Source organism: Coregonus lavaretus (assembly GCF_964263955.1).
Source record: "Coregonus lavaretus genome assembly, chromosome: 8".
Lineage (NCBI taxonomy): Eukaryota > Metazoa > Chordata > Actinopteri > Salmoniformes > Salmonidae > Coregonus > Coregonus lavaretus.
Genome location: NC_139995.1, coordinates 59,525,914 through 59,534,194, shown reverse-complemented (window position 1 = coordinate 59,534,194; position 8,281 = coordinate 59,525,914). Strand labels below are relative to the sequence as shown.

Below are 8,281 nucleotides of genomic sequence, written 5' to 3'. Positions count from 1 at the left end.
TGATCATATCTCAGAGATATCAAATGATTGGGCCTGGAGTTTTTCCTAGTTCCAGCCTGACCAAGTCAAGGAGGAAAAACTAACTTATATGTTATACAACAGGGTTCCCAACTGGCGGCCCGTGGGTGATTTTTATTTGCAAAAAATATAAACGCAACATGCAACAATTTCAAATAAGTTACAGTTCATATAAGGAAATAAATTAATTAGGCCTCCTATAGCTCTGTTGGTAGAGCGTGGCGCTTGCAACGCCAGGGTTGTGGGTTCGATTCCCACGGGGGGCCAGTATGAAAAATGTATGCACTCACTAACTGTAAGTCGCTCTGGATAAGAGTGTCTGCTAAATGACTGAAATGTAAATGTAATCTATGGATTTCACATGACTGAGGAATACAGATATGCATCTGTCGGTCACAGATACCTTAAAAAAAAAAAGTAGGGGCGTGAATCAGAAAACCAGTCAGTATCTGGTGTGACCACCATTTGCCTCATACAGCGCGACACATCTCCTTCGCATAGAGTTGATCAGGCTGTTGATTGTGGCCTGTGGAAATGTTGTCCCACTCCTCTTCAATGGCTGTGTGAAGTTGCTGGATATTGGCGGGAACTGGAACACGCTGTCGTACATGATGATCCAGAGCATCCCAAGCACGCTCAATGGGTGACTGTTTGGTGAGTACGCAGGCCATGGAAGAACTGGGACGTTTCCAGCTTCCAGAAATTGTGTACAGATCCTTGTGACATGGGGCCATGCATTATCATGCTGAAACATGAAGTGAAGGCGGCAGTTGAATGGCACGACAATGGGCCTCAGGATCTCGTCACAGTATCTCTGTGCCTTCAAATTTCCATCGAAAAAAATGCAATTGTGTTCGTTGTCCGTAGCTTATGCCTGCCCATAACATAACCCCACCGCCACCATGGGGCACTCTGTTTACAACGTTGATATCAGCAAACCGCTCGCCCACATGACGCCATACACGTGGTCTGTGGTTGTGAGGCCGTTTGGACGTACTGCCAAATTCTCTAAAATGATGTTGGAGGCGGCTTATGGTAGAGAAATTAACATTAAATTCTCTGGCAACAGCTCTGGTGGACATTCCTGCAGTCAGCATGCCAATTGCACGCTCCCTCAAAACTTGAGACATCTGTGGCATTGTGTTGTGTGGCAAAACTGCACATTTTAGAGTGGCCTTTTAATGTCCCCAGCACAAGGTGCACCTGTGTAATGATCATGCTGTTTAATCAGCTTCTTGATATGCCACACCTGTCAGGTGGATGAATTATCTTGGCAAAGAAGAAATGCTCACTAACAGGGATGTAAACAAATTTGTGCACAACATTTGAGAGAAATAAGCTTTTTTGTGCATTTCTGGGATCTTTTATTTCAGCTCATGAAACATGGGACCAACACTTTCACATGTTGCGTTTATATTTTTTGTTCAGTGTATAAAGTATATATTGTATGACATAAATGTAAAAACACAAGCAATTCAGCTCCAATTGATTTTAATTTTGGAAATCTGTTTGAATGTATTCCCACACATAATAGAGAGTGCCTTCAGAAAGTATTCACAGCCCTTGACTTTTTCCACATTTTTGTTGTGTTTACATTTACATTTTACATTTTATGTCATTTAGCAGACGCTCTTATCCAGAGCGACTTACAGTTAGTGAGTGCATACATTTAAAATTGATTATATTGAGATTTTGTCACTGGCCAACACACAATACCCCTTAATGTGAAAGTGGAATTATGTTTTTAGACATTTTTACAAATTAATTAAAAATGAAAATGCTGAAATTAGTATTCAACCCCTTTATTATGGCAAGTCTAAATAAGTTCAGGAGTTTAAAAAACTATTTGCTTAACAAGTCACATAATAAGTTGCATGGACTCACTCTGTGTGCAATAATAGTGTTTAACATGATTTTTGAATGACTACCTCATCTCTGTACCCCACACATACAATGATCTGAAAGGTCCCTCCAGTCGAGCAGTGAATTTCAAACACTGATTCAACTACAGAAACCAGGGAGGTTTTCCAATGCCTCGCAAAAAAGGGCACCTATTGGTAGATGGGTAGAAATAAAAAAGCAGACATTGAATATCCCTTTGGACATGGTGAAGTTATTAATTACACTTTGGATGGTGTATCAATATACCCAGTCACTACAAACATACAGGCGTCCTTCCTAACTCAGTTGTCGGAGAGGAAGGAAACCTCTCAAGGATTTCACCAAAGGCCAATGGTGGCTTTATAACCATTACAGAGTTTAATGGCTGTGATAGGAGAAAAATGAGGCTGGATCGACAACATTGTAGTTACTCGACAATACTAACCTAAATGACAGAGTGAAAAGAAGGAAGCCTGTACAGAAAACATGCATCCTGTTTGCAATAAGGCACTAAAGTAAAACCGCAAAAAATGTGGCAAAGAAATTAACTTTATGTCCTGAATACAAAGCGTTATGTTGGGGCAAATCCAACACATTACTGAGTACACTCTAAATATTTTCAAGCATAGTGGTGGCTGCATCATGTAATGGGTATGCTTGTCATCGGCAAGGACTAGGGAGTTTTTTTTTTGTTGATAAAAATAAATGGAATGGAGCTAAGCACAGGCAAAATCCTAGAGGAAAACCTGGTTCAGTCTGCTTTCCAACCGAAACTGGGAGATGAATTCACCTTTCAGCAGAACATTAACCTAGAACACAAGGCCAAATACACTGAGTAGACCAAACATTAGGAACACCTTCCTAATATTGAGTTGCACCCTCCCCCCTTTGCCCTCAGAACAGCCTCAATTCGTTGGGGCATGGACTCTACAAGGTGTCGAAAGCGTTCCACAGGGATGCTGGCCCATGTTGACTCCAATGCTTCCCACAGTTGTGTCAAGTTGGCTGGATGGCATTTAGGTGGTGGAGCATTCTTGATACACACAGGAAACTTTTGAGCGTGAAAAACCCAGCAGCGTTGCAGTTCTTGACACAAACCGGTGCGCCTGGCACCTACTACCATACACCATTCAAAGGCACTTCAATCTGTTGCCTTGCCCATTCACCCTCTGAATGGCACACATACACAATCCATGTCTCAATTGTCTCAAGGCTTAAAAATCCTTATTTAACCTGTCTCCTCCCCTTCATCTACACTGATTGAAGTGGATTTAAGTGACATCAAGAGTTCACCTGGATAGTCTCTGTCATGGAAAGAGCAGGTGTTCCTAATGTTTTGTACACTCAGTGTATACAGTGCATTAAGAAAGTATTCACTCCTCTTGACTTTTTCCACATTTTGTTGTGTTACAGCCTTATTCTAAATAACAATCCTCATCAATCTACACACAATACCACATAATGACACTGCAAAAACAGGTTTTTAGAAATGTTTGCAAATTTATATTTAAAAAAAAAAAGAAAATGATACCTTATTTACATAAGTATTCAGACCCTTTGGTATGAGACTCGAAATTGAGCTCAAGTGCATCCTGTTTCCATTGATAATCCTTGATGTTTCTTCAACTTGATTGGAGTCCACCTGTGGTAAATTCAATTGATTGGACATGATTTGGAAAGGCACACACCTGTCTATATAAGGTCCCACTGTTGACAGTGCATGTCAGAGCAAAAACCAAGCCATGAGGTCGAAGGAATTGTCCGTAGAGCTCCGAGAAAGGATTGTGTCGAGGCACAGATCTGGGGAAGGGTACCAAAACATTCCTGCAGCATTGAAGGTCCCCAAGAACACAGTGGCCTCCATCATTCTTAAATAGAAGAAGATTGGAATCACCAACAGTCTTCGTAGAGCTGGCCGCCCAGCCAAACTGAGCAATCAGGGGGAGAAGGGCCTTGGTCAGGGAGGTGACCAAGAACCCGATGGTCACTCTGACAGAGGTCCAGAGTTCCTTTGTGGAGATGGGAGAAACTTCCAGAAGGACAACCATCTCTGCAGCACTCCACCAATCAGGCCTTTATGGTAGAGTGGCCAGACGGAACCACTCCTCAGTAAAAGGCACATGACAGCCCACTTGGAGTTTGCCAAAAGGCACCTAAAGACTCGCAGAACGTGAGAAACAAGATTCTCTGGTCTGATGAAACCAAGATTGAACTCTTTGGCCTGAATGCCAAGCGTCACGTCTGGAGGAAACCTGGCACCATCCCTACGGTGAAGCATGGTGGTGGCAGCATCATGCTGTGGGAATGTTTTTCAGCGGCAGGGACTGGGAGACTAGTCAGGATTGAGGCAATGATGAATGGAGCAAAGTACTGAGAGATCCTTGATGAAAACCTGCTCCAGAGCACTCAGGACCTCAGACTGGGGCGAAGGTTCACCTTCCCAACAGGACAACGACCCTAAGCACACAGCCAAGACAACGCAGGAGTGGCTTCGGGACAAGTCTCTGAATGTCCTTGAGTGGCCCAGCCAGAGCCCGGACTTGAACCCGATCGAACATCTCTGGAGAGACCTGAAAATAGCTGTGCAGCGATGCTCCACATCCAACCTGACAGAGCTTGAGAGGATCTGCAGAGACTTTCCGAATGCACTGTACCTTGGAGTTGCTTACCAAGGTGACATTTAATGTTCCCTAGTGGCAGTTTTGACATAAATCGGCTTGAAAATGAGACTTGAAAATGGTTGTCTAGCCATGATCAACAACCAACTTTACAGAACTTGAAGAATTTTTTTAAAGAATAATGTGCAAATATTGTACAATCCAGGTGTGCAAAGCTCTTAGAGACTTACTCAGAAATACTCACTTCTGTTAGTGCTGCCCAAGGTGAATCTAACATGTATTGACTCGTGTAAATACTTACAGTAAGTAAATTAGATATTTCTGGATTTCATTTTCAATAAATTAGCAAACATTTATAAAAACATGTTTTCAGTTTGTCATTTTGGGGTGTTGTGGTGTAGATGGGTGAAAACCTTTTTTTTTTTTTTTTATCCTTTTAAAATTCAGGCTGTAACACAATAAAATGTTGAATAAGTCAAGGGGTATGAATACTTTCTGAAGGCACTGTATTTGATCGTAGACAAATGTAAGCAATGTTTGAAATGAAGGTTTTAAATGATTATGTTTTTGTCAAATGTTATATCTGTTTGAGCTTCTTCCGATCAATTTGCAGTCTACAAATAATTGTTTTCATTATGTTCTGGCCCCTTGACCCTCCGCTTAAGAAACAATTGGCCCACGGCTGAACCTAGTTGCCATAGTAACAGCCAAAAACCATAGTAACAGCCAAAAACATAAATTTTTTCGTCGCCTGGCCCGGGATTCAAACAGGCACCATTTCAGCTACAGGTCCAACTCCTTATCCTCCGCTGGGGCTACCTACCTACTGAATGTGTTACTAGATTCATTATTCTAGGATTTTGTTCCTATTTCAAGCTGTAAAAAACGGAGACTTTCTGTAATTGCACTACCATCTCAGGACTCCAGGTATGGCCGTGTCCCCAGGATAACTGCACAGCTTGGGGAGGACGTGTTTGGTGTGTGTGGCACCTCCCAGGTGACCGTGTCATATTATAATAATAATAATAATAATAATAATAATATGCCATTTAGCAGACGCTTTTATCCAAAGCGACTTACAGTCATGTGCGCATACATTTTTACGTATGGGTGGTCCCGGGGATCGAACCCACTACCCCTGGCGTTACAAGCGCCGTGCTCTACCAGCTGAGCTACAGAGGATGTTGATATCATTATATATTTATCAGAGAGTGACGGTGGTAAAAGTGGAGCTCCAACAACAGCTAGCTGTTAAGTGTGTCTGGTCTAGGAGGGTCCGGACGTCTGTACTTACTGGGAGAAACAGACAAGAGAAATTATTCATAGAACCCTCCTCCTACATCACCTTTCTGTCCGAGGATTACTGGCCTGTCCAAACAATACAGTCCACTAGGAGGAAGTCGGTAACGTTGTTACTGGTAGTAGCTTTGACCACGTTGTAAAAATGTTTTGGGGGATAACTCCCACACACACATTATTGGCGTTGGTAGTTGTGTGGACCACGCCTTGAGTGTTAGAGCCACAATGGATTTGGATGTGACTAGGGGTTACTCGTGTGTAAAGTAATCTTGAATAAAGCTAGGCGCCTTGGATTTATTGTCGAATTACCACAGTAACGTGATACAGAGCATCGCATGTGATGATCACTAACACTGAGAATGTGTTCACACAATCCCTTCCTCAATGGAAACATCCTGAGTGACACAAATAATGGAATCGAGTTGGTGATTTGCATATACAGTAATTTGATAATTTCCTGGTCTCAATCACAGTCTATGGTCTCAATATATCGCTGCTCAATCCTTTCCTACTGACCATAATAACACAGTTACCTAGGCCCGCAGACCCAGCCTGTTGTCCACTGAGTCACAGCTTCATTAGTGTGGTCTCTATAAAGACCTCTTTAACCAGCTATGTGATATCGTGATTCCTCCAATCCTCACCAAGGATAGAATCAGCTAAGATTTCTAATTGCTGTCTGTTTCTATTCATAATATTTTCTTGTTCTCCTTCCATGAAAATGGTTCATTGGCAAAGTGTTTTTAGGGAAACAATGCAAAATTGCAATCATGCTGTATAATCTGAAACAAACTGTCATGCAATGCTACAGTGAAGTACTAGCTAGCTGCTACACTGTCAGTGGAAGTTTGGGTGATTTGGGCTGTTGCTTTGTATGGCTGGGCCTGGGTTCAAAAGTGGGAATTGCAGTCCTTCGGACACCCTCCAGCGAAAGTTAAAAACGTCTGTGAATTTAAGATATCTTCTAGAAGAGCATCTTCTACGGTCATGATAGGAACACTCAGCGCTGCAGTTCAGTGTCTCCATGTGGTCAGTGAGACTGTGGCTTAGCCCTGCTGTGCTGTAAGAACATACCACTGGTAGAGTGGCTAGCCAACCATACTGACCGACAGACCATACTGACCGACAGACCGTACTGACAGACAGACCATACTGACCGACAGACCATACTGACCGACAGACCATACCGACCGACAGACCATACTGACAAACAGACCATACCGACCGACAGACCATACTGACAAACAGACCATACTGACCGACAGACCATACTGACAAACAGACCATACCGACCGACAGACCATACTGACAAACAGACCATACCGACCGACAGACCATACTGACAAACAGACCATACTGACCGACAGACCATACCGACCGACAGACCATACTGACCGACAGACCATACTGACCGACAGACCATACTGACCGACAGACCATACTGACCGACAGACCATACTGACAAACAGACCATACCGACCGACAGACCATACTGACAAACAGACCATACCGACCGACAGACCATACTGACAAACAGACCATACCGACCGACAGACCATACTGACAGACAGACCATACTGACAGACAGACCATACTGACAGTCAGACCATACTGAGGTAAAATCATCAGGAGGAAAATCATCCTAAAACATACTATGACATGACCAGGATGGAATTCATAGGTGGTGGTAGTAAAACAAGGAACTCTGGGAGGAAAGGATACTGCTATTTTCTGTTCCATGGGATCAATGCATTAGCAGTTATTTTTTTCCCAGATAATCTGAACTTGTAAATGGCATGGTCATGCTTTCTATTGTAGGCCCTGTTTCATATTAGTCTCACGTCTGTTGTTGCTCTTGACAACTCCATTAATCTGTTGGTTCTCTTCACACCTCCATTAATCTGTTGGTTCTCTTGACACCTCCATTAATCTGTTGGTTCTCTTCACACCTCCATTAATCTGTTGGTTCTCTTGACACCTCCATTAATCTGTTGGTTCTCTTGACACCTCCATTAATCTGTTGGTTCTCTTGACACCTCCATTAATCTGTTGGTTCTCTTGACACCTCCATTAATATGTTGGTTCTCTTGACACCTCCATTAATATGTTGGTTCTCTTGACACCTCCATTAATCTGTTGGTTCTCTTGACACCTCCATTAATCTGTTGGTTCTCTTGACACCTCCATTAATCTGTTGGTTCTCTTGACACCTCCATTAATCTGTTGGTTTTCTTCACACCTCAATTGACCTGTTGGTTCTCTTGACAACTCCATTGATCTGTTGGTTTTTTGACAACCCCATTGAAGTGTTGGTTCTCTTGACAACCCCATTGCTGTCATTGTCAAATCAAACATGACAATGAGTGATGAGTTGGGATGATGGCACAAGCAGACTGGCACTCGGACTAGATTCATTCATACAGCTGACCTGTAAAGCCACTGACTGATGTCTACTAATGTTAAAT

At 42.7% G+C, this 8,281-nt stretch overlaps 1 protein-coding gene across 2 annotated transcripts in view; it reads left to right on the top strand.

Moving 5' to 3' along the window:
* Positions 1-8,281, top strand: part of cenpp (centromere protein P) — a 161,918-nt gene that overhangs the window by 135,374 nt on the left and 18,263 nt on the right. The window lies entirely within an intron of this gene.